This window comes from Sorex araneus, chromosome 2 (genome assembly GCF_027595985.1).
Source record: "Sorex araneus isolate mSorAra2 chromosome 2, mSorAra2.pri, whole genome shotgun sequence".
NCBI lineage: Eukaryota > Metazoa > Chordata > Mammalia > Eulipotyphla > Soricidae > Sorex > Sorex araneus.
In genome coordinates, this window is record NC_073303.1 from 278,480,655 (window position 1) to 278,506,836 (window position 26,182).

At 39.6% G+C, this 26,182-nt stretch overlaps 1 protein-coding gene across 4 annotated transcripts in view; it reads right to left on the minus strand.

Moving 5' to 3' along the window:
- Nucleotides 1–26,182, minus strand: part of NCK1 (NCK adaptor protein 1) — a 64,017-nt gene that overhangs the window by 18,091 nt on the left and 19,744 nt on the right. The gene's annotated exons all lie outside the window — the stretch shown is intronic.

Consider the following 26,182-nt stretch of genomic DNA (forward strand, 5'->3'; position numbering starts at 1 on the left):
GGGCCACACCCTGTGGTGCGTAGGGGTTACTCCTGGCTCTGTGCTGAGGGATCCTATTTAATGCTGGGAACGAACTTTGGTGAGCTGCGTTTAAGGTAGGTTCCTTGCCTGCTATACCATACCTTCAGCCCTACACTGTTTGCTGCTTGATTTTTAAGCATATATTTAAAGAAAGATAAGCAATTTGAAAAATACAGCTAAAAGGAAATAGCATTCAGAACAGAGGGAAGGGCACCTGCCTTGCACAGGCCTACCCCAGGGTTCGTTCCCCAACAACCCATATGGCCCACTGGGGAGTGATCCCTGAGTGCAGAGCCAGGAGTAAAGAAACCCTGAGCAATGCCTGGTGTGGCCCCAAAATAAACCAAAAGAGGAAAACCATACTCTCCCTCTCCCTCTCTCTCTCTCTCTCTCTCTCTCTCTCTCTCTCTCTCTCTCTCTGGGTGAGAAAAAGAAATATGGAGACATGTGTACAGAGAAAAATATGAGCATCAGTTACAAAAATAGAACTACTTCATAGTAAAATCACAATTAGAATCTAAACCAGTACCAAAGCAAAACAAAAACCAAAAATCACAACTTAGAATTCAACTTTCCTTGGGTGACCTTTCCTTTAGCTAAGTACCAGATAAAAGAGCTAATCTGAATAGAGTCCTGTAGTAGGGAAAACTTATTCTTTCAATACAGTGAAATTATATTCTTACACAACAAGCAAAGTTGGTGATTGAGGCTAACTGAAACAAATCCCATGCTTCCTCTGGAAGAGACAAAAATATCTGTATTATTTCCCCTCCTCATTGGGGGTCCCATACAGCAGAACTCTCAGGATCAGCTGAGCACATACATAAATTCACAGCCACATGTTTGCCCTTTGCACTATTTTTATGCCTCTTCGACATCTTAGGGACTTTCCTATTGCGGATTCCAAACAGCAGAAGAGAGCTAGCTGCCAAAATCCCCATGGTATGTGCAGAAAGCACTGGGATCTGAAATTCAGTTTTACATTTGCCAGGCAAGTTTTAGGCCATAGGAATCATTTCAGAGACCCCATTAATCAACACCCATCCATCCACCTACCATCCCTACCATCCCTTCATCCCTTCTTCCCTCTCCCTCCCTCTCTTTCTTACAGCCAAGCATAGTTCAAATTATATAAATATGAAGCAACTCCACCCTACTTTGATCCAATCCAGAGGTCTGGTAGTAAAGGTCATCATTTGTAATTCTATTTCCCCCTACAAATGTTTTAGCACTGTATTTATTATCTATACTTATTCTCACTGGGATGTTCCTGGCCCCTATTCCTACGTTTAGAAACTGGATTCCTATCTTTTTGTCTCAAGTGTCTACCTGGCACCTGACCCAAACAGTGTCCAAGCCCTTTAATGTAAGTGTTGTGTTTCCTTTATAGAATCTTTGCTGCCTACTTTGATCTCCACTGCCTGACCTGCTTTGGTTATATAACATCATGGACTCTAGATATTAGTCCCAAGTAGTCAAATCCTGCTTGTCCTTTCTTTATAGGCTTATTTACTAATCTATCTGCTTTTTAAATTTACCTACAACCATTCCCAAACTGAACCTGTACAACACATTATAAAATGCCTTGCATGTAGCCAACCTTAGGTAAATCCCCTGCACCAAAAACAGTCCCCAGATGCCTGCCAGAAATTGTGACCTCTGAATACTGCCAGTTAAACCCCCAAATAAAAATTAAAAAAACTCAAGGGGATTCCTGATCCTGTTATCACAACAGGATCAATTTGAAATTACTGTTTACCCCATTCATTCTGCTGTCTGGGTATAATCATTTATCAATTCACCTACTGAAAGTTATCCTGGTTGTTTTTGGGCTTTACCAAATTTTATGAACTAAGCTGCCATTAAAATAAAGAAAAACAAACCAATCTTTTCAGTATGTGACTAATTATACTACAACTTATTACTAAAAAAAAAAAAGAAAGAGATCAGCTTATAAGTTGGGGAATGCCTTACCACCTTGAGATCAGTGGCTTGCACACCACTAAAGTTAGGAGGTGCTAAAAAACCTTAACTTTATACTAAGCAAAGTTTACCGAATGTCCAATATTCAGGAATTATCGTAGCATTTCCTTCACAATTCCTTTTTTTGGGGGGGGCCACATACAGTGATGCTTAGGGTGGGTTACTCCAGGCTCTGCACTCAGGAATCACTATGGCAGTGCTTGGGGGACTATATGGAGCACCAAGAATTGAACTTGGGTCATCTACATGCAAAGCAAGTGCCCTACCTGTTGTACTCTCTCCCAGACCCCCTCACAATTCTTCAAAATATTTCCTTCACTTGGAGCTAGAGAGATAGTACAGACCGTAGGACCAAACTGGGTTCAATCCCTGGCATTTCATATAGTCCCCAAAGCATTGCTAGGAGTGATTTTTGAGTGCAAAGCCAGGTATAACCCCAGAGTACTGCCAGGTGTGGTCCCAAAACCAAACATAAATAAATGTATAATAAAATTTCCCTCATTTTCCAAAGCATACTAGACACTGAGAAATAGTTTCAACCTTGGAAAATAGTGATAAAAATGTAGTCAAATGCATGCCCTTTTCACCTCCCCAGAGTTCATGTTCTTTTGACTATAATGCTTAAAGAACAGAAAAATGTTACAAATACATGGAAGTCAATTACCTGCAAAGATCAGTGATCCTCAAATTATTTTGTGCTAAAACCCTTTTTCACACATTTAAAAATAAAGAGACTCAATGAGCTTAGCTTACATTGGTTTTATCAATCAACATCTACCACATTAGGTATGAGAAGCAAGAAAATCAAAATTATTGTTTAATCCAAATAAATACTCAACATCATCTGACATTTTAAGAAACTGAAACAAAAGCTTTAATGAAAATACAGTATTATTTCTGGGTGTGGCACAAAAACCAAACCAGAAAGAAAAACTCTTTACTTTATCTCTTGCCTTCAACAGCTATCAGCACTCCTGGACTACATTACACTGCCTCCTACTGCTCTTCTATCAAATCTCTCAACTGCACCACAGGTCACTGGAATAGGGCCTCCTAAATACTCCACAAGCTTCCCAGTCAATATCCTTAACTCAATCATACCTTTGCCACATCAAGGTATGTTCAGGAATCTAAGGAGTGGAGATATGAACTTTTTTTGGAGGCTGCCATCCTGAGTAATAGAGGAAAGTCTGTGAACCTAAACACAAATCAAAAAATGATCCAACCTGCAGAAGACATAGGGGATAGTTTTAAAGGAACAGTATTTTGGGAACCAGTAGGACAATACCAAAGTATGCCTATTCATGTCTTTGGAGTCCCTAAAGAAGAGGGCTGATGTAGAAAATACTTGAATAATGGTTGGCATTTTCTACGAGTTAACAGAATCGTAACTTTATAGTTACATAAGAAACTAAGCAAACTGCAAATGGGATAGATATACTCAGAGGATGTTGAGAAGATTACAAGTGCAAAATCATCTATTAAAAGAAAAATCTTAAAGACAGACAAAAGAGACAGACAAGAACAATCTATTACAATCTGAACAACTAAAAATTATTTCATATCCAGAAGAATATCTGACAATGTCTAGAGTCATTTCTGATTGTCATATCTGGGGAAAGAAGTTGGGGAGAGGGATGTTTTACTGGGCAGGGGCCAGAGAAGCTGCAAAACATCTTGGGTTAAACAAGACAGTCCTCCACACATGCAATTAGTGAGAAAACCTGATTTGGGTGCAATTTTATCACTAAGGTTTTCTCATCAGAAACCATGAATCATATCTTTAAAACACTGAAGGGGATGGAGCGATAGTACAGCGGGTAGGGTGTTTGCCTTGCACGAGGCCAACACCCTACCCGTTGGTGCTGCCGGGTTCGATTCCCAGCATCCCATAATGGCCTCCGAGCGCCGCCAGGAGTAATTCCTGAGTGCTAAGCCAGGAGTAACCCTTGTGCATCGCCAGGTGTGACCCAAAAAGCAAAAAAAAAAGTAACACACTGAAACAGATGACAACCGAGAATTCTACAGTCCATGAAAATACCTTTCAGCAATGAAATTAAATAAAAGACATACTCAGATGAAGAAAAATTCTGTTGTCAATGAACTGGCACTAAAAAAACCAAAATTCTTAAAGCTAAAAGAAAAATTATGTCAAAGTAAAATGTGAAACCTCAGTAATGAAGAAAAAGTTACCCAAAAAGGGGGGTAATTATCTCAATGACTCTAAGATTATTTTATCATCTTGTAATCTTTTTTATAACAGGCACAGCATTTAAAAGGGGCATTATAAAACTATCATGGAGGTCAGAATCTTCTGACCCCTCGTCAGGCTGTCTTCACTGGAGCATTTCAGAGGGGGGCGGGTTGAGTTTCCCTCCCTGCCCCAAGCCAGAACCCGGGCAGTCGAAAACCTCCAAGACCCAGCCGCACTCATGCTCAAGGCCACTCTCCACACATTTGGACAAGCCTCATTCATGAGGGAGACAACAGAGGAACCCACGTATGTGGGACCGGTAGCTGAGATCTCCAAGCCTGCTCGTTATCAGGACTGGGCCTCCTCCACCCAGCTCCCCCGTTTTCCAGTAGCTAGGAAGTCACACACACAAACTGCCCCCCCGCCATACTCCAGCCCACTGATGTAACTAAAGTAGCACACATTTGTTTGGTTTTAACATACTTGCTTATATTCTCTTATATATGGCTTAATTTACTCCAGAATGAAATACAACAACCTTCATACACTTCCTTCTTATTGTGGTGGGAAGATGCTCACTGGTGGGGTGGGTGTTGAATATTATCTGTAATGAACTATTGTTAACTACTTTATGAAAATAAAATGTATAAAAATCGGGAAATTTTTTTTAGATAATAAGAACTATAATGGGGTGATTATGTATTACATATATGCATATAATTCAACAATAATTATTATGAAAGTGAGGTGGGCCTATATGGCTATAATATCCTATTTGAAGTGGTTAAGATATAAACTCTAAATATACTGAAAAGTATTATATACAGTGTATCATAATCTTTAACTGTTAAAGAAATCAAAGAGATAAAGACAAAAACAAACAGACCCACTAAATTGTATTTTATTTAATAATGAAAGAATCCAAAATATAAAAGCTGCCCCCTAGTATCACTGAGAGTGGACCCCAGCTTCACCAGAAGTGACCTCTAAATTTTAAAAATGAACTCAAACATATGTTACACTAAACAAAAGATCTAAATAAACTGAAAGACCAAATTGCTGCATGGGAATAGTTGACCCCAGCTTCACCAGAAGTGACATCTAAATTTTAAAAATGAACTCAAACATATGTTACACTAAATAAAAGATTTAAATAAACTGAAAGACCAAATTGTTGCATGGGAATAGCAACTAGAACCCAATATAGGCAGGAACCAATTTAAAATATAATGGATAAATTGAAGCATATATAAAAGGTTCATGCCAACACTAATTAAATGAAAGTTGACAGTTTGGTGTCAGAAGAGACAGCATAGCATGTAAGGTGCTTGCCTTGCATATGATCAATCAGTGTTCGACCCCCAGCACCCCATACCATCCCCAGAGTCCCACCAACAGTGATTCTTGAGTGGAGTGCCAAGTCCTGCCAGCAGTATCCCTAAAACAAATGGAAAAAAAAAAGGAAGAAAATAAGAAAGTGAACAGCTCTACAAGAACTTTTAAAAGAAAAAAATAGGGCAATAAAGTTCTAGATAAAGAGGGAAAGAAAAAGACCAACTCATCAAAAGCACAATTCTAAGCATACATGTACTTAACAGAGTTCCAAAATTACATGAAACAGGGGCTCAGAGGTGGGCAGCAGGGTATTACCTATTCTGCAGGCATGAAGTAGAAAGTTTGATAACCCACACCACACCAACACATATGCGAAACTGATGTTAGCAGCACCACTATCTGGGATAACAATTGCCACTGCGACAAGTTGTGCAGCCCCAGGCAATGAAAGTATTGTGGGATCACAACGGGGTGTGTAGCAAGGATTTTCCCACCATCATTACAACTGTCACAAAGGGAAAGGGGAAGAAAGAAACAGGGAAGAAAAGGAAACCAGGAAGCTAAAACTGAAAAGCAAACAAATCCACAATATTCTTAGGAGCTTTAATACTACATACTTACACTAGTCCACAGAACAAGTGGAGCAAGAAAAGCAGCAAGTAAAACAAGAAAAGCAGCAAAGATACTGAAGATCTAAACTCAACTAAGAGATTCTGACTTTTTGTTTGTTTGTTTTGGGGGGCACCCAGCGATGCTCAGGGGTTATTCTTGGCTCTGCACCCAGAAATTATTCCTCATGGCACTTGGGGGACCATATGGGATGCTGGGAATCGAACCCAGATCAGCCATTTGCAAGGCAAATGCCCTACCCGCTGTGCTGTTGCTCTAAACCCAAGATTCTGACTTTTAAAAAAATGTTTTTTAATTGAATCACCATGAGAGGGAGATAATTACAAAGTTATTCATGATTGAGTTTCAGTCATACAATGTTCTCTCACCCATCCCTTCACCAGTGCACATTTCCCACAACCAGTGCACCCCACAGCCTGCTCTATGGCAGACACTTTCTTCTTCCTTCCCTCCCCTCCTCATCTTCCTTTTAGGCACTGTGGTTTACAATACTATCAGGCTTATCACTTTACCTCCTTTCAGCCCTCAGGTTTTGTCCAGAATGATCAGCCTATTGACTTTCATACAGCACTATACTCAACTACAGCAATATGTTCATCTTTTTAAGTGTACCTGGAATATTTAAAATAAGCTGATTCTGAAACACAATTTGGGGCAGGGAGATAGATACTGCAAGCAATAAAGCACATGTCCAGAAGGTACACAGCCCTGAGCTCAACTTGGTCCTATATGTAGCCCCAGGCATTACTAGCTGTTCCCCAGGCACTGTCAGACTATTGCAACATAGTTGCAGGGCCTAACAAATTCAGGAGAGTGGTCCTGGCCTTTCCCCTAACTTCTCTCAAGGTAAAAAAAAAAAAAAAAAAAAAAAAACCTCACATTAAAAAAAAAAAAAGGTGGGGGGGCCCTAGAGAGATTATACAGGCTGGGTTCTTGCTGTGTATGCCCTCCACCTGAGCATCCTGTATGGTCTCCCAAGCATGGAAAGTAATAATCCCTGAGCACTGCCAAGTGCCGCACGGAAGTCCCTCCAACCCCCAACTCCCACCAGAAAAAAAAAAGGGACTGGGAAGATATTAAAACATAGGGGTTGGAGAGAACACCTTGTATGCACTACATGGCTCCAGTATCACTGGATAGTATCACCAAGTAAATAAACAAATCCACAATACTCTTAGGAACTTTAATGCTACATATTCACACTAATCCACAGGACAAGGAAAAGAAAAGCAACAAAGATACCATGATATCCCCAGGACTCCAACAGTGCCACACCCTCTGCCTCTTGCCCAGTTGGCCAAGAATCACAGGGAATGGCCCTGGGATCTCCTGAGTCTCCAAAAACTGGTGTCACACAGCACACGTTCTCTGGTCATGATAAATTTAAACATATGCAAGTCAATAATATTTACTAGACCTACAACCACCACCAGGTAAGCTCATCTTGTCAGCCCAGCTTTACAGACACATGATTAAATGTCAGAAGAGAATAACCAGCCACAAAAATTCTCACATACACAGGTTTCCAAATGAGAACTTGGAGGCGCACTCAAGAGGGGGGAAAGCCAAGTCCCTGCCCTGCAGAAACCCTGGCAGCAGCACTCACGGCTGCTACCATGCCAATGGCCAGACTCCGCCACCTAACAATGGGCTCTTCAGAGGTGCCAAACTGCCAGAGATTTCAGTCCACCAGTTGTTAGAACTTCTCAGAGTGTAGGTGGGCATGCTATTCCCCTCCCGTCCACCTCGGACGGGACTTGCAGAACCTGGGCAGACACACCCACATCCCTTCCCACAACAGCTGCCATATTAGTTTACCACCCAGTTAACTATTCTGGATTTTCTGAAGCACGTAGGCAACATCTCCAAACTCAACAAAATTTATTTTAATTAAGTACTTTTGATAATTCCATCAGACATTGGTAACAAGCAATATAAAAAAAATTTGGAGCTTGCTATCGAGGAAGCTTGAGAGGTGGTTGAGAAAATGGGGACAATGGTGGAGGGAAGGTCACAGTAATGATGAGACTGGTGTTGGAATATTGAATGCTTGTAACAAATGCATCAAAAACAACTTTGCTTAAACAAAGTGAGGAAAACATTACCAGATTTTTTTCTAAAGGCAACAGCAAACTGCTAATAAAAGTCTTTAAGTTTTTTATTTTTTTAATTTAATTTTTTAAGTCTTTAAGTTTTTTAAATGAGAAAAAAAATAAAAGCATGTTCAGAAAAGAACACTTAAGAGTGTAATGTAAACCTAGGGCTTAATCATTTGTTCCAGCAGAAAAAAAGGCCCATCTAAAATGGAACAAGACAAAGAAGATTGAAGACTTTTATTTTTAAGATATCACAGGTTGGGATCTAGTGCCATTAAGCTGGGAAGTCAAAATACAGGGGAAAAAGGACATCCTGAAAGGCAATTGAGAGATTTTAATCTATAAATTTTGATTGCATATTATGAATTATGAATCTGTTGGAGCCAGTTATGCTTCAAAAGAGAAGGGTTGTAATAAATTTAGGACTCATGGCACCAAGTTGGACCAAACTTACAGAGTCACTTAGTGATTTCAGCATAGGAAAAGAAAGGTACTTCAGACGGCAAATCATCAGTTATATGAGAAATGCAAGTAAAATACCACGAAATGGATTGGAGAAACAGTATAATAATGGTTACGGCATTTACCTTACACACAACTAAGCCAGGCTAAATCACAGCCCTGCATATGGTCCCCCAAGCACCACCAGGAGAGATGCCGACCACAGAGCTAGCAGTAAGCCCTGACCACAGCTAGGTTTGGCCCCTAAACCAACCAAACAAAAGCACTGTAGCACTGTTGTCCCGTCGCTCATCGATTTACTCGAGCGAGCACCAGTAATGTCTCCATTGTGGGACTTGTTACTGTTTTTGGCATATCGAATATGCCATGGGCAGCTTGCCAGGCTCTGCTGTGCGGGCAAGATACTCTCGGTAGCTTGCTGGGCTCTCAGAGAGGGCCAGAAGAATCGAACCCGGGTCGGCCGCGTGCAAGGCAATTGCCCTACCCACTGTGCTATCACTCCAGTCCAACCAAACAAAAAAAAAACCACAAAACGCTATCCTTACACAGCTATTAAATTCCTAAAGATAAGGAAAAAGGAAGTCTGATGCCAGTGCAGACAAAGAGCAACAAGAAAGCATTCGTCACTTCTGGAAACGCAAAATAATTTATCCACTGAGGCTATTTCATTAATTATTACTTACCATACAACCCAGAAATCTCTAACTTAGATTCAAAAGAGTACTTTATAACATCTGAGAAAGGCAAAACACTAAGAACCGAAAACAAATCAGAGGTTTCACAGGTTAATCATATAAAGAGAACATGACTACAGAATGTGAGGCAAACCACCTAAAAACATGGATTTTTTCCCCCAGCCTGTTTTACAAATTTATTAGGTGCTTGAAATGTCAGTTTGTCAACTGGTTTACCAATAATATTGTGTATGATATGTGAACTATCTGTAAGGGCACTGTTTGCTATATAGACAAGTCATGATAAATATGACCCTTTTGGCAACCCATTTGTTATAATTTGTGGAAAAAAGGAGCTAGCTAGTAATTGAAAAAAAATATTCTAAAGGGAAATCTCTCATGCTATTATAAAAGCAATTTTAGATTCTGCTGTACTTTACACATAACTTGACAATTTCCTGTTTCTGATAAAAATCAGCAGTAACAATACCCAAGTGACTAACTCCGGAAGTTTGGTTGGGTTAAAGATCTTTCAGTAAACAATGAAAGGGGGGAAAATCCCCAAATAACTAAGTTCAATATCCTACAAGTAATGAAAAAACATCAGGAAATTCACATAATTTTAATTCAATTTTTAAATTCTACTATCTTGTCTTATTAACACTTATTAATGAAACACACTGATAAGAATCCCACTACCTGAGCCAGAGAGTATAGAAGTCAGGCACTTGCCTTGCATGTAGGCACAATTCAAATCCCAGCACTGTATGCTTCCCTCCCCAGCACCATTCGGTCCTTCACTCCCCCATCAGCGCCACATGTGGTACCTCAGGACCATCATGTAAAGGCGCCCCTTTGCCCAAAAAGAAATACACTTAAAAAAAAAAAAAACTCAGGAAAACTGATCAAAGAGCTGGAGTACATACCTGCAATGCAGAAGACCTCCTAGGGTTTGATCCCAAGCAACACATGGCCTCCAGGTACCACCAGGTCTATCTCTGGTGATCCCCACTACATATAAGAACACCACGACCCTCAACAACCTCACCATTGAGAAAACAATAATATACTGACTAAAAGAAAGATTGCTTCAAATTGAAACCTTTTTAAATGCCATTTTATACTTTCCATTTTGGGAAATTCACTTTGAGAATATCCCAAATTTGAGATGGTTTAGTAATATAACAAGGCAAAAATCCTGTTCATATCCAAATTATTCACTTCTTTGTTTTAACAAATATTTATTGAGTAGTTATTTTAGAGAAGACTTGAGATAGGATCTGAAGAGTCAAAGTATATGAAACAAAACTGCTCTCAAAAATCACAACCACAGGGCTGAGCAATAGCACAGCAGGTAGGGCATTTGCCTTGCATGCGGCCGACCCAGGTTCGATTCCCTGCATCTCATACGGTCCTCCGAGCACGCCAGGAGTGATTCCTAAGTGCATAAGCCAGGAATAACCCCTGTGCATCGCCGGTGTGACCAAAAAAAGAAAAAAATCACAACTACTGAGGCCAGAGAAATAGTACAGACAGTAAATACTCGCCTACATGCAGCTGACTCCCCACTCTGATCCCTGCCAGGAGTGGCTCCTCAACAGAGAGCCAGGATTAGCACCTGAGCTTGGTATGGCCCAAGCAAACAAAATCACAACTGTAATCCTATTTACTGACAATCTATTTAATGGCATATGTAGATACATGGCATTATTCCCTAAATTAGCTTGTCAAGCATCAGAAAATTTTACTTATTGTTCTTTCTGAAGTGCAATAAGAAATTGAAGACAAAACGTGCAATCATGGTTTCCAAAATGTGCTATGTGTAATCCCCAGCACTACAGCAACTAGAAGAACATAACCCACTTTATAATCTGAATTTACATTTTACATAATATAAAGCCATTATGTGTTACTACTAAATTAATAGCAATATTTTGCTAATACTCTCTAATAATCCTGCTAATATTACTTTACTAAAAGCAGACAATTATAGTATAAATATAAAAGTGTAGCATTATATGCCAGAATGTAGATGAATGGTTGAGTACATACTTTGCATGTATGAGGCCAGAGTTCAATACTCATATAGGGGCTGGAGTGACAGTACAGCGGGTAGGGCATTTGCTGTGCAAGCAGGTAACCTGGCATCCCATACGGTCCCACAGCACTACACCCAGAAGTAATTCCTGAATGCAGACAGGACTAACCTCTGAGCATCACCAGGTATGGCCCAAAAACCCTTCAAAAATTCCTCAGCATACCTTCTCACACCCTCTCTCCCAAAACAGTAAAATAAAATGGATTTAATGTCACAGTTAATCAACATAAGCATGCTATTGTTATGCATGACAATTATATAAGTAAATGGGTTGATAATTATATTCTTATTTTTCTAATAGTTTCTGAATTGTGGTCAAACACAAATAATGGACTAGATCCTACTCTTCCCCTCCACGATCACACACTTAAACCCTAGCCTCAGAATGTGACTATTTGGAAAAGGGTCTGTAAAGAGGCAATTAGGGTAAATGAGGTCATTTGGGTGGGTCTTAATCCAGTAGGGCTGGTGTCACTTGAAAGTTGATTAAGTCACAGGGCAGAAAGATAACTTGAAGTCAGTGGGAAAAGGCAGCAACCAACAGGTACAAAGAAGCCCACTAAATCAACCGGATCACAGACTCTAGATTCCAGGATTTTGGACAACCAATTTCTGCTATTTAAACCTACAATCCCATAATACTCTTTTACACAATTTGAACCAATACAATTAAATTTATCATATGTATCACTGTATCACTGTCATCCTACTGTTCATCGATTTACTCGAGCGGATGTCAGTAACATCTCCATTCATCCCAGCCCTGAGATTTTAGCAGCCTCTCCTTCCTCGTTTTTCCCAATGATTGGAGGCTCTTTTCAGGGTCAGGGGAATGAGACCTGTTATTTATTGTTACTGTATTTGGCCTATCGAATACACCACGGGGAGCTTGCTGGGCTCTCCAAGAGGCATATACATATACATATATATATATACACACACACACACACATATATATATATATATATTTAATTTCCCTTTATGATGCGGCCGCGTGGTCAGGAATATGTGTACTCATGCGAGAGGCTCGGCCCAAGCATGTGGAAAGCGGCCTAAAGCATGGTGGCGGTGAGGTAGTGGAGGTCGGCTGCTGGGGCTGGGTCCCTTGGGGTGGGGAGGGCTCTCACCCGCCCCGCTTTGGGGCATCCCTGGTGCGGAGTCCAGTGGCATGATTATGGGGGTCACATTTTATGCTTCCTTCAAGGAGAAGCAGCTGTGAGTTTAAATTTATCATATGAACTCTTTCAAATCCTTTCCCCCACACCTGCCGCCCCTTTTCTTTGGTTCTTGGGGCACACCCAACTCTGGGCCACACCTAACTCAGGAGTACTCAGAATGTCCAAGGGGCCCCACCAGTGAACTGGGCTGATAGTTCAACGCAACAGCCCGATGATGCCACGCAGCTCGGGCCCTGTAGTGCTGGGGATACCCAGGCCACCCAGTCTGCTGGGGGTTAGTGCTATTTCTTAATAAAATTTTATCTTTAATAAGCTGACAAACTTATTTGTAAATCTACTAACATCATAAACTATGCCAACTGTATATGTAAATTGGGTCCAATAAGCAGCAATTGTTAACCTCTAACTAAACCAATGAAACTTACCTGTCTTTTCATTTTATAAACATATTTTCAGGGTCCTCTAAAATAGCCATCGTAAGATATATTAAAAAATATATATACTATCTCTCAGGGGGCCAGAGAGATAGTACAGCAGGCAGGCAGGGTGCTTGCCTTGTGCACAGCCGGCCTGTGTCAAATGATCCCTACAGCCACACCAGGAGTGATGCCTAAGCCCAGAGCAGGAGTAAGCCCCAAGAACAGCTTGGTGTGGCTCAAAAACAAATGGCTTTTCTTGAACAAATAATCTAAAGAGCAAAAAAGTAAAATGGTCTTAATGATAAAAGCTAGATATAAGGTATAAAATAAAACAGATCCAGAAAACTAGGGTAACTTGTTTTAAGACAGAGGACATGCATTCTCCTCACATAAGCTATGCAAAAAAAGAGGAAAACTGGAGAAATACTGCAAAATATTTTTTTTAGGACGAGTAGTTTTATTCAATCTGGACTGTATCTAACCCTAAGTGTTAAGGAAAAGGGTTCTCATAAAGAAACACCTAAGCACAGAGGCTAAAGTGTGTGCCTTGCATGAGGCCCCCAAGCACTGCCAGGAGTGATCCCTGAGTGCAAAGCCAAGAGTAACCCCTGAGTATTGCTGGGTGTGGCCCAAAAAACAAACAACCCAAAAACAACAAAAAGAAACATCTAAGACAAAACAGAGGTGAGTTAGTTGACTTCACATTCAAAAATAAAATTTAGGGAGCTAGAAACTAGAAACCAGAGGGATATAAGTAAATATTTGAATTATTATCTATAAAATGTTTTTTATATTGGGCTATGTGTGCTGTAAGCTAGAGGGAATGAAAACACTAGGTTATCTAACTCTTCAGAAAAACTTGAGAGAACTATTAAAGAATTATGGAGGCAAAAAACAGTTAAAAGAACGAAGAAAACTGCTCTGAGATCAGTTTCAAGGTAAATGGGATCAAACTAGACCTGAGGACAGTGTCCTCACAAGATAATCAATATTCCACAAGTTCCTGTAAGCTATTAGATATCCACACAGAAAGGTCAGGGCCAACAGGATGATTCTCTTCTACCATCATTCCATCTAGTCTCTGCAGACCATGCCTAATACCTTATTTTACTACATAACTGTCACAGATTTTGACAATTTTTTTCTACCCAAAAGTGGAATACAACCATTAGATAAAATTTTTTTTAAATACCAGAATTTTTCTTTTTTAAAAAAAGCCAATCCATTACTTATAATTGTTTTATGCATTAGTCAAAATATAACTGAGATCATTTACAACAAAGTGGCAAAACACAAACTTAAAAAATTTAATGTGTTCTAAAATTCTGTACCACTGTCATGTTATTTGTTTGATGCACCAGTTTCAGTGCTAACTCACATGACATGTTTCTATCGCTTTGCCACAGTGATATCAGCTCTTCAAATCCCTGTGATACATTTGAAATTCATGTCCTTTTGAAATGTTTGACAGCTGTTTCGAATCTGGCATAAGGTCCAGGCTCTTAATTACCCATATGCAGAACAGTTCCATGGACCAAGTGGGCGTCAATTGATCTGCTGTTCATCATCCATTCATTAGGATCTGTTTACACATACAGACAATGCCAGTGAGCTGAGAATTCTAGGTTTGCATATTGCAGTGCACAAGACAAATTCACATCCATGTGCCATTAGTTACACTGGTTATATTGCTGCCCTGTTTACCTTTTAAGTAGCATGATGAATAGAATTATACCATGTGACAATTACATGATGAGAGATTATAAACATGATGAAAGACTAAAAAAATAGGGTTCAACACTTATGCAGTGGCAATGATTATGCAGTGAAGAGAAGACAGAGCTGAAAGGTATCTTTTAGCTCTTTTACACTTTAAATTCACAAGCTATTCTGATACAGAAGGATTTTGCAAGTTTGGTACCTTGGGGAACTTGCTTGCCTGACTCTCATCTCCACTTTGCTTCACTGTCTACATAAGTAGGCTATGACAGTCAATTTCCTTTCTAACCACATTCTAGGTACAAGTCACCACTCTACTGTAACACAGGGAAGTCATGAGTCAAGGAAGGTGGTATCAATCTCCCTCACTATTTATATGCAAAACAAGGTAACTGAAGTGTTCTATCAAAATATCTTACATCTATATATAGCCAAAGGCCAGCACTCTCCGCAGAGTGACCAAAGGGGCTCAGGCTACCACAACCACATGCAGCAGTGAGCAGTGAAAAATGCAATGTTGAAGACAGACCTCAGGGTCATATACAAACTAGGTATGTGTTCTACCATTTGAACTATCTTCCTGCCTCCACAGCGTACTTAAGAGCACCATACCATGATCTACATTTCCTTTAAAATTTTCTGAAGTGGTTAACCAGGTTTGTGTTGTAATTTTTACATTGTAGTAACCCCTAGTTAGACCAATCCTTACCATTTAAGATACTCAACTTTTTCTCAGAATAGAAGCACCCATAAGTTTTTTATTTTTTGGAAAAAAGTAAAACTGACACGGCTACTTCTCCCGGAAGAGAGCATAACATGAGGCCCTCATAGCCATGCCAACAGCTCTGTGCCAGGCTGTTTCACTCAGGGCGCCCCAGAGGGGGGGCGGGTGAGAGCCCTCCCCGCCCCAAGGGAACCAGCCCCAGCAGCTGAAAACCTCCACAACCCAATCCACACCACGCTCAAAGCCTCTCCCCACATGCTCAGGCCGAGCCTCACGTTCGTGTATTCCTGGACACATCGTAAGACACTCCCTACTCATTCTCCATAATTACCACACCATATTTGATGGGGTTCAGACAATAGGCAACAAATCATAGAGGGAAATATATATATGCATATATACATATTTTCAGATATATATACCAAAGCTCTCATCACCCAAACTTTAACAAGTTAGTATTCTATAGAATGTCTTAATGGCTCCTGCCAAAATAGAACAATCTTCACACTGTTTCCTATATGAACACTTACATTCCAAATTTGGTGGTGGGAAGCTGTAATGGTGGTAGGATTGATGTTTGAATATTACAGCACCACTTTGGGAAAAAGAGAAAGGCTGGATGAAGTAGATGCTGTCTCCCCACCTGGACAACAAACACATTAGTAGCAGAATCTGCCTGATACAAATACTTTAAAATTCAGGCGTTTCCTAAGGCATAAACTTTGTAGGAGACGGTGGTTCACCTCAGTTCACTTAAACTCTTAGATCAGCAATAGCTACTCATCCTCCATCCCACCTCCTCAATACCCCTCCCCCCAGGTAACTATGTATGAGATCCAGGAACAGATTAGGGGAGTTAGATATGAATCCTGTCATTCACAAATACTAGAAATCTGTTGAGAGCTAATATTTCTAATCACAGAGGGAGGAAGTCAGTGCATGCTTTCTCCCTGTCTCTTCCAATTATGTAAAGCCACTCACCATCAAAATGAAGCTAATACAGAGGGCTAACACCTTTAGTCATTTCTTTCATTTTCTTTCCCCCATTTTAGGAGTTGGATATTAAGGAACTAGAATGTTAAAAAGCAAATAAATATACAGGGTAGTAAATCCCATACATACACAGGTACAGACTCAGAAAAATCTAAGGAGAGTTTAAGATTACATTACATGAGATTCCTGGCACAGGAATAAAGGAGAATCTGATTTTCATATTTATCACATTAGATTCAAGCAACCAGTTGTCTCTAACAAAAATAAATAAACAAAGACATTCCCAGAAAGTATGGTCCATTAAAGTGAAAAATAAACCAACCATAGCCATTCATAGAAAGAACCAGATGACAAACTTATAAACAAAGACTTTAAACATCTTAACACATTGAGGATGGTGCATAACTATAGGGCTCACACTCGGATGTGACTTAACAACACAAATTGACATCCAGCATCAACATGTAATGACCTCAAATGCCTGAAGGATAGAAACAGAAAAGGTAAATATATATTATTACAGAATATAATTAATAAATGTAAAGCAAAACTTCTCAAAAGAAATTCTTAAATGAAAGTTTAAAGTTCGCCACAGGGATTAAAGAAAGATCTGAGTAAACAGAAAAAATAGATTCTGTGGACAAGTCAACTGAAATGATCAATGCTGAAGGCCACAAAGGAGACAACTAATAAAAGACTTGTGGAACAACGCCAAAGGAACCAACATATTGTGATAGTATCAGGAGGGAGACTGAAAAAACAAAAATAGGGGCTGGAGTAATAGCACAGTGGGTAGGGCGTTTGCCTTGCACACGGCCGACCCGTGTTCGATTCCCAGCATCCCACATGGCCCCCTGAGCACCGCCAGGGGTAATTCCTGAGTGCAGAGCCAAGAGTAACCCCTGTGCTGTGCCGGGTGTGACCCAAAAAGCCTAAAAACAAATTTTTTTTCTGAAGAAAAAAGTATCTAAAAACATTACTAATTTGATATGAGGATTTGAATATGAATATTTAAAACTTTTAATGAATTCTATTTAGACAAAACATACTGATAAATCATTATCAGAATGTTGAAAGTAAGAGAGAAGAGGAAATCACATACTAAAGATTCCCATTAAAATCACCAGCAGCAGAAAGCCAGAAAGGCAGTGCAGGGGCCAAGGCACTTGCCTTGCATGCCTCCAATCCTAGCTAAATCCCTGTCACTGAAAGGGAGCCACCAGGAGTGGAGAGAGCACAGAGTCAGAGCAGCCTTGGGCACTGCAAGGAAAGACCTACAAGAAAGCTCAGAGCTGGTTGCGAACTGCTGGAGGGTCTTCACTCCGACGTCAGCAAGAGGAACCTCCTGGCAGAGTCAGTTGCAACTCCTGATAACTGCCTGAAGAGGTCAAAATTAAAAAACAAATAAGATAGAAGATGAATAAAAATTTCTAAAAGAAAAAGAATATAGTCAATATAAATCACCTGAAAAGTTGACTCAATAATACTAGCAATTGGGGAAATGCAACTCAAAACCAAAACCACTATCAACAGGTAAGCCAAGTCTCATAAGTGTAACGTCCCTTGGAATCAATCCCTGGCACTGAAGGGGGACAGTGGGTAGGGAGAAGGGGTGGAGAAAATGGTTACTAGGGAAGCAGGAAACAGTGAAAGAAAACAGCACATATTGACAAGGACATGGTGAAACACCCTGCAATTGTATTTCCAAGAACTCTACCTTTAGGGACATCATCACTATTAATTATAGAAACAATCCATAAGACATTAATATTTGATCAAGGATGTTGTTGCACTTGTTTATCAGGCACAAAAAGATCTGGGACCTAAGCTGATCCCATAATAAGATTATACTACTTTGGGTAATCAGGTAAATAGATACGCTTCTATATTTCCACTTGGTTAAAAAGTGACTGAGTTATAAGCTTAACTCACCAAATTAATCAACTTAATTTAGTCAATTAATCAAACTTGATGACCATCAATTCATCCAAAGGCAAGAAATGAGAAGGGGAGGGGAAAAACCCTGTGATAAAGCAAACCAAAGGAACATCTATTTGAATCATGATCAAATTAAATATGAATGATTAAATTCATTTACAAAAGGTTATGACAGATAAAAAGGCAAGGGAGATGGCTCAAAGGAACAGAAAGCACAATTGACATGCCAAGGCCATGTTGTGATGACATCGGCACAACATGATGCCCTAAGCACTATTCTCAAGAGACCCTTAAGTACTGAGTCAGATCACAGATCAGCCAAGCATCACGGAGCATGGCCCTTGCCAAAAAAAACAAAAAAACACTTATCAACAAGGGGCCGGAGCGATAGCACAGCGGGTAGGGCGTTTGCCTTGCACTCGGCCGACCCGGGTTTGATCCCCGGCATCCCATATGGTCCCCCAAGCACCGCCAGGAGTAATTCCTGAGTGCAAAGCCAGGAGTAACCCCTGAGCATCGCTGGGTGTGACCCAAAAAGCAAAAAAAAAAAAAAAAAAAAAAAAAAATCACTTATCAACAAATAAATGTAAAATGCAAAACTTAGGGACCAAAGACATGGCTCAACTAGCAGCAACCCCACCACCATGAGCAGCTCCTAAGTACCACCAGTGTTTTTCAAAAAAAAAACAAAACAAACAAAAAACCCCACAAAACTCAACTAAGTCTATTTCTAGCTAAAATCAAATGAAAATATAATTTAGTAAATTCTAATACAAAACTGAGATGTAGAACTTTTAGCATCATACAAAATATTGCATAGAAACATTAATAGCTATGGATCAATGTTGTAGAGTAACAGTAATAAAATATCAAAATATTATAAATATCTGACTCTAAAATAAAACAGAATTATAAGAAAAAATGCATATGAATAAAATAAAATATCAAAATATTATAAATATCTGACTCTAAAACAGAATTATAAGAAAAAATGCATATGAATGGACTCAAAGTCAACAATTATATTACTCTATAATTTACTAAAATTATAAACTAAAAATAACAAAGTCAAAACTTAAGGATATAGAAATATATAGCTTTATTACTTTATATTACAGTAATTAAATTACCTTAATAACTGCAGGCTAATAACTAATAAATTCAATCTGTTATACACAACCCTCCAACAAACTAAAAATATTAAATACACAGAATATGTATTTTCAAAATTTGCTCATATGTATTCACAAAGAAAAATACAAAAACCCCAATAATTTAGATATAAGAAAACATTCTCCAATTACAATGTAACAACTATTTTTTAATGTTTGAAAACTCAAAATGGATTCCTACGGGAAAAGAATCAAAAAGAAAATCACGATATAAATTATAAAATAGGGGCCAAAGAGCTAGTACAGTAGGTAAGGCACTTGCCTTGCATGCAGCAAACCCAAGTTCAATCTCTAGCACCCATATAGTCTCCAAGCACATGAATGCAGAGCCAGGAGTAACCCCTGCTCATCACCAGGTGTCACCCTAAAGCAAAAAAGTAGCAGCAGTAGTAGTTTGAGTAGTTTGGTGGCCAGGAAGATGGTACAGGAGGTATCCTGTATCCTTGTGATATTATATGAGGAAACTGGCCGACTGGCAGGATGGAAAAATTATCACCTCAGCCAAGAAGCCACCTGTTTGGTCTTCCAGGGTACAGTTTGCACATGGTAGTAATGGCTATGGTGTTATTCCCTAATACCTAGAATGCATGAGTTAGAATTACTCTATCTGTAAAATCTGATTTCCCAACCCCAAGATTTAAAATTTCTCCTGTTAGAGGTCTTGAAATAATGCCTCCACCAAAGGACCCAATAAGAGTTTCACTGAGGAAAAAAAATATATATATGAAAAAAAGTCACTGTGGGGATTCTCAAGGTGACAAACTAGCAGGCAAATACAAGGTGTAATTATATTAGCTGTGATAATTAAGATTTTTGTAATGGGAGAAGCAGTCTGTCTGGAATTCAGTGCTTGGTACTAGAGCAAACTGCAGCAAGCATTACCCAGACAGGGAAAGGCAACTAAGGGCTCTATTTTTCTGGCATTAAAGTCTAAAGTCACAAGCAACCTAGAGCAACAGAGTAACTGGCTCAGCAATTGACTGGTGGTCAAAGAAAACAATGAGTATTAATTCCTAGTTCAACACCAGTTGTAGCACCACTACCACTAATATCTGTATTTCTTAAATGACTGCAGTGACTGAGTGACTGCATATTAAAATCACTGTAGGACCCAACCAGATCTGAGAAAATCAAGAGGCAGTTTTGTGGTAACAGTTACACCACAGCAGGAAACTTAATAAAAGCTAGAATCAGGGACTAGAGTGATAGTATAGCAGGTAGGGTGTTTGCCTTGCATGCCACCAACCTGGGTTTGATTCCCAGCATCCCATACGGTTCCCCGAGCACCGCCAGGAGTAATTCCTGAGTGCAGAACCAGGAGTAACTAACCCCTGTGCATCACTGGGTGTGACCCAAAAAGCAAAAAATAAAAAATAAATTAAAAGGCTAGACTCAAAAGAAAAGCCGATGGCAAAAAAAAGATTCAATCAGAAATCCCTCAAATTTTATTATGTCATTAGTGTCTCCTTTGATTCTGGCTGAATAACATTTTCTACTGCTGTGTAACAAATACCATAAACTTAAAGGTTCTTGAAACAAAATTTGTTATCTGAAAGTTCTGAGTTCCAAAATTCAAAACAGGTTTTTACAGACCACAGATCTAATACAGTAGGTAAGACACTATCCTTGCATAAAGCAAACCTAGATTCAATCAGTGTTACCACATTAGGGTCCCCTGAGCACCATCAGGAGCCACTCTTTTTTTTTTTTGGTTTTTGGGTCACACCTGGCGATGCACAGGGGTTACTCCTGGCTCTTCACTCAGGAATTACCCCTGGCGGTGCTCAGGGGACCATATGAGATGCTGGGATTAGAACCCGGGTCGGCCGCGTGCAAGGCAAACGCCCTACCCGCTGTGCTATCACTCCAGCCCCCTCAGGAGCCACTCTTTAAAGAGAAGCTGGGAGTTAAGTCCTGAGCACCACCAGGTGTGGTCCAAAAACAACAACAAAAGGTTTAAGATAAATTTTCTTTTATGACTTGCCTCAGTAAATGTTTGGTTAGCACACCTACATTATAGTCATATATAACGAAGGCCACAAAAAGCTTCTCCGATGGAAAGGGAAGCATCACCAGCAGAAAATGGTTGAAAAGCTCTGCCACTGAGGTTCCACAAATTCATTCCTGTAGACTCCTGCTCTTTTCAGCTATGGGGTTTCTTTGAGAAGAGATCTCTTGGGAACCCACCATGTAGGTTATTATGTGCAAAGTCAAGGCGGGAGGGGGAAAGGAAGAATTAAAATCTTACACTTGCCTTGGAGCCAGAGCGATAGTGCAGAGGGTGTTTGCCTTGAACGAAGCTGACCCAGGTTTGATCCCTGGCACCTCTTGTGGTCCCCAGGGCCCTGCCAAGAGTGATCCCTAAGCGCAGAGCCAAGAGTAGGCCCTGAGCACTGCCAGATGTGGCTAAACCAAAATAAAACACACACTCATACACACAACTTACACTTGCCAGAGGTAACAAGAGCCAAAAGAGTAAGAGCAGACAGGGACCCAGAGCAGATGGAATGGATTTGCTCCTGTCCATCTGACAGTTCATGATTTGAAAAGGACCAAGTATTTTAGAAGTTCCCACTGGGATTGAGTCCTAACTGCCAAAGGAGTGCATAACTCAACACGATCTTGCGTTGGCTTTTTTTTGTTTTATTCACCCTGGTCCCTTGTTCATGATTCCTAGGATCATCTGACAAATCGTCTGCAATTTCTGCTTTCAGATTGCATGTTAAGGGAGAAAACGGAAAGACCTGGTTAAAAAAGAGAGCTTCAAAAAAAAAAAAAGAGCTTCAGAAACAAAATGAAAACATCATGGTTAAATAAAATGAAAGCAGCATACAAATAGTGTACAAGTTATTATACAGTATATGACTTTGTGTCAAATCTCTTAATTTCTTTTTCAAGTGTTATAAATTATAAAATTAATGTTTAACTTCTCTAGTTCTCTACAGCCCTTATATCTCTAAACGTTGACACATTAACAGTACGATGTATGAAAAGTATACCGATGAAAGGTAGCAGCAGGAAAACAGAATGGCAAGATTATCAAGAGATCAAATCGGAAAATTACTGACATAAACTTGTAGAGATAATGTGGTCTGGATTAAAAGGTCATGGTGAAATTAGAATCTTCAAACATGCTGGTGGTAATGTAAAATGGTACAGCCAGTTTTGAAAAAATTTTTCATTTCCTCAAGATGCTAAAACATAATTACCTTAAAATCCAGAATTTTTTTTTTTTGGCTTTTTGGGTCACAACTGGCGATGCACAGGGGTTACTCCTGGCTCTGCACTCAGGAATTACCCCCAGCGGTGCTCAGGGAACCATATGGGATGCTGGGAACCCAGGTCGCCTGTGTGCAAGGCAAACACCTTACCCACTGTGCTATTTCTCCAGCCCCAAAATCCAGAATTTCATTCCTATCTTTATATTCAAGAGAAATGAAAACATATATTCACATAAAAATTTAGAAAGTTGGACTCTTACTTTACACTATAAACAAAAATAAACTAAAATGGATCTAAAACCTAAACTGTCACTGTCACTGTTATCCCGTTGCTCAATTTGCTCGAGCAGGCACCAGTAATGTCTCCATTTTGAGACTTGTTATTATTGTTTCTGACATATCGAATACGCCACGAGTAGCTTGCCAGGCTCTGCCGTGCGGGCAAGATACTCTCGGTAGCTTGCCTGGCTCTCCGAGAGGGGCGAAAGAATCAAACCCAGGTCAGCCGCGTGCAAGACAAATGCCCTATCCGCTGCACTATCGCTCCAGCCCTAAGTGCTAAATCCATAAAATTCTCAGAAAAAAGGCAAAAGTTTCACAGGCTGGATTTGGCAATTTATTAGTTCTTTTTTTTTTTTTTTCTTTTTTGGGTCACACCCAGCGATGCACAGGGCTTACTCCTGGCTCTACACTCAGGACCATATGGGATGCTGGGATTCGAACCCGGGTCGGCCACGTGCAAGGCAAACACCCTACCTGCTGTGCTATCGCTCCAGCCCCAGTAATTTATTAGTTCCGATATGGAAAGAAAAAATGTCAAACTCCATCAAAATTAAATTATTTTATGAATCAAAGGATACTATCACGGACTAGGAAATAACATTTACAAGTCACACATCTGATAACAGAATCCTGAAAACTTACAACTAATAGAATCTTACAACAAAAACCCAAACAATTAAAAAAGTTATAGAAACTGAACAAAAATTTCTCCAAGGAAGTTGGGAATGGCTCAGTAATTAAAGCACCTGCCTTGCCAGAAGCAGAGTGTTTGATGGCCAATGCACCAAGAAATACCTTGCTTGTAGCTGGAGGCTCTGCTGGCTTTGTGGTCAGGCCTCAGCTCTTTAAATACCTTGTGCTACCCTGAAGTCAAAAACGTGCAAGTACCACAACTAAATTGCCACACTGGAAAATAACTAAAAGATGTGTCGGTGATGCCTTCAAGATCACATGTGCAAGCACCACACCCTGATGTAGAACCCCAAGCAAGCACCACTAAACGCGCCAGCACCAAAGCCAAGTGTGGCCAATCAAACCATCCCAACAACAGCAACAACAGAGGAAAAGGAGGATAATGGATTTAATGTGTTTAGTGATTTTTAAAAAATTTTTTCCAAACATATGTAAATTGAAATAAGCACAAGTAAGAATGATCAACACCATTAATCATTAGGAAAAGCAAATCAAAATTATAATGAAATATTCACATAAATGTGGACTATTATCAAACTATAAAAATAACAAATACTGGTGAAAGTATGAATTATAACCCGTAAGTGTTGATAGTAAGAGTGTAAAATGGTAATCAAAACACAAAACCATTTTTTTTAAGAATTACTTTCTAAAAAGATACATGCACACCTATGTTCACTGCATTACATAGTACAATAGGCAAGATATGAAAACAACTCAGATGTCCAACAACAGCTAAATGATTAAAAATGTTGTGGTATAGATACACAACAGAATACTGTGCAGCTGTAAGAAAAGATGAAAACACAAGAGTTGAGTTCACTGGATAAAAAAAAAAAGGATAAACTGGTGGGTATCATGTTAATGAAGTACATCAGAGAGAAAACAAATACCAGATCTCATTCATTTGTAGAACAAAGACAAACTTAGAAAACAGTACCAAACAATGACAAACCTGTGGTCTTATATTATAAAATTCTGTAATAAATAGGGGGGGGAGAAATGTGGGGAATAAAAATCAGACTAGGGATAGCAGCACACTGGTGGGGTGGGGGGGTCATGAGCACTTTGGAGGCAGAGGTGTACAGTAACTGTGTATCACACTATAAACTTTAATACCATTATAACTGGGTAACTTTTCATCAATTTATACTGCAACCTAGCTTTTTCCCCCCATTCCTTCATTTTATTCGTCTCAGTGTGGTTTGTTCTGTTTGGGTTTATTTTGGGTTTTGGGCCATACCTAGTAATGCTCTGGAAAGACCCCTGGCTGTGCTCAGAGGAACCATATGCCATATGCAAAATCAAACTAAGGTGGGTAGCATGAAAGGCAAGCACCTTACCTTCTGTACTATCCCTTCAATCTTTTGTTTCCACCTAGAGTGGGGCTGAAGGTTGGGCCTTCTAAGCAGTACTTCTGGGCCATTACTAAGTCTTATATAGATCACTATAAGGCAAGAGAGACAGCTCAAAGGGCTGAGAGCATGTTTTGCATGTAGGTCTGGTTTGATCCCAACATAATGGTTCCCTGAGTGTAGTCCCAAGCAGCCCCCAAGCACCGCTAGGTGTGGCCCAAGCCCTCCCGAAGCCCACCCCTAACCCCCCCAAATTTTTTCTATTATAATACACAGCATGAGGAAAAAACACTGATCACTGAAGCAATGAAGGCATACTAAAGTCTGTCCTGATAAACACCACGGTTGCTTGAATAATACAAACTTCAAAGAGACGAGAATGATTTAAAACAAAACAAACAAAAAACAATAAATCTGCATCTTTTCTTTGTGTAAATGGTTCTCTTATCTGGACACGGAATTCTGAGGCATCTATAAAAGAGAACTGAAATTTTGCCATATTACCCATAACTAAGTTTCACTACCAAAAAATGGCAGATGCTCTAATGTTGACATAGTAAACTAAGCTTCTATTTTAAACATACCTTCATTTTATTTCAGTGTTATATAAGAACTTATTCTTAAGTTATTTTAAATGCCTTTCAAAGGGGCAACTGTGTTCATTCTCTGGCATCTCATATGGTCCCATGAGCACAACCAGAAGTAAGAAAGCCCAGAGCCATCACCAGGTGTGGTCCAAAACAAACAAAAAACCATTTCTTTTCTCCTACAAATTTCTTACTGCCTTCTTTATACCTTACTGCATATATCACTGTATTCTACTGCAAAAAGTTCACTGACATTTAGTGCACAGAGAACATTTGCTAAGAGCTTTTAATACAATGTTATTAATTCCTACAGAAACCTTTAAATATTAATAATGCTATTTTATAATCTCCATGGAAGCCTTCAAATGAATAGCCATACTAGAGACAGTCACACTAACCACCCCTCTT